The sequence below is a fragment of the Salmo salar genome, chromosome 11 (assembly GCF_965601325.2).
Source record: "Salmo salar chromosome 11, fSalSal1, whole genome shotgun sequence".
In the NCBI taxonomy this organism is placed as follows: Eukaryota; Metazoa; Chordata; class Actinopteri; order Salmoniformes; family Salmonidae; genus Salmo; species Salmo salar.
Genome location: NC_138301.1, coordinates 52,006,398 through 52,008,332, shown reverse-complemented (window position 1 = coordinate 52,008,332; position 1,935 = coordinate 52,006,398). Strand labels below are relative to the sequence as shown.

Here is a 1,935-nt window from a genome sequence, read left to right as displayed (position 1 = left end):
CTATAGTAGTACCACTATATAGAGAATAGGGCTCTGGTCTATAGTAGTACACTATATAGGGAATAGGGCTCTAGTCTAAAGTAGTACCACTATATAGGGAATAGGGCCCTGGTCTATAGTAGTACCACTATATAGGGAATATAGCTCTGGTCTATAGTAGTACCACTATATAGGGAATAGGGCCCTGGTCTAAAGTAGTACCACTATATAGGGAATAGGGCTCTGGTCTATAGTAGTACCACTATATAGGGAATAGGGCCCTGGTCTATAGTAGTACCACTATATAGGGAATAGGACTCTGGATTCCTAAGCATCATTTGGCCTCGCTATTTCTGGGCTGTACCTGTCAATGGTCAAACCATATTTCTGCTCTGAAGCTATGGGTGAAGAACTTCAATGTGTAGAATATCAATTTGCTTTCACATCAAATCTTCAACTCTAAAAATAAGTAGGTTCTATAAAATGTTTTGCTGCTTTCAAATGCAAACTAATAACGATTCACTCTTTTCTAAGGTGAACGTGTCTGTTGAAGTTTTCATTGAAAATGTGAACGATAATCCTCCAAACTTCGCTCAGAGTCATTACGTTCTCCAAGTGAACGAGGTGAGACCATCTTTCATTTACTATATAATTTATAGCATTAGACACTTATATGTGGACCTAAAAATACAATGGTGACTATGTTATGATGACTATAGTAATAAACTACTTGCACCCTTCATATAATACCACATCAGTTTGTATGAATTAACTTTCCATATCGGTACATTTCCATGAAGTAACATTTCTGTAACATAATATGTTGATTCTGGGCCCTCTCTCCCACAGCTGACTCCTGTGAACACCAGTGTTGGTCGGATAGAGGCCACAGACATTGATTCTGAGCCACTGTACTATCGTTTAGAGTCAGCCACGGTAAGACCTTCCCTCCATCACCGATGAACACCATCACTGATCTGTTGATGCTGCTGTCTTGGTCTAGCTCTTTCCTGAATGATTATTATTATTTTTTTTAAATCTCAACAAGACTAACCTGGTATAAATAAAGGTTCAGTCATATCATTGCTCAGCAGTTAGGAGATTAAACAGACACGTTTGTCATTGTTGGTGTCACCAGAACAGGTATCTACGACTGGAGAATGCCAACACCCCCAACATACTGGTGCAAAACATAATTGACTACGACTCCGTCCAAAAGATCTCCCTTGTCTTACATGTACAGGTATACTGTTCTTTACATTCTGCCCTACTGTTTATGTGAAATGGGATTTCAAAGTATTCTAGAAATATAGTAGAATCTGTAAAGTATTCTAGAAATATACTAGAATCTGTAAAATATTCAATAAATATAGTAGAATCTGTAAAGTATTCAAGAAATATACTAGAATCTGTAAAGTATTCAAGAAATATACTAGAATCTGAAAAGTATTCTAGAAATATACTAGAATCTGTAAAGTATTCAAGAAATATACTAGAATCTGAAAAGTATTCTAGAAATATACTAGAATCTGTAAAATCACATAATCCTATATAGTAAAGAACCAGGATCTGCTGTCCTCAGCTCAATGCCCCTTGACCTTCCTAGACAATCTATGAATACCATTTCCCAGGACACGTATAACGTTTCTGAGTCTGGCGAGCCTTCGTTCACTGCTGTGGTGACCATCACGGTTAACGTGAAGGACATTGACAACCGTCCACCGTGGTTCCAGCCCTGTGTCAGAACCAACCTGGGGATAGCCAAACTGTGTGTCAGCTCCGGCTACAGGGCAAAGGTCAACCTCACAGAGAAAGAGGTGTGTGTTACAGTATATCTGTGTAACTGAACAGAGAGAGGTGTGTGTTACAGTATATCTGTGTAACTGAACAGAGAGAGGTGTGTGTTACAGTATATCTGTGTAACTGAACAGAGAGAGGTGTGTGTGTTACAGTATA

The 1,935-nt window shown here is 38.6% G+C and overlaps 1 long non-coding RNA gene across 1 annotated transcript; it reads left to right on the top strand.

Annotated features, from left to right (window-relative positions):
• The first annotated feature begins 519 nt into the window (after positions 1 to 519).
• LOC145859157 (uncharacterized) lies at positions 520 to 1,213 on the top strand. Its single transcript, XR_014379396.1, has 3 exons — positions 520 to 603; positions 829 to 915; positions 1,118 to 1,213. It is a non-coding gene; the product is annotated as an uncharacterized LOC145859157 (long non-coding RNA).
• The last annotated feature ends 722 nt before the right edge of the window (positions 1,214 to 1,935 follow it).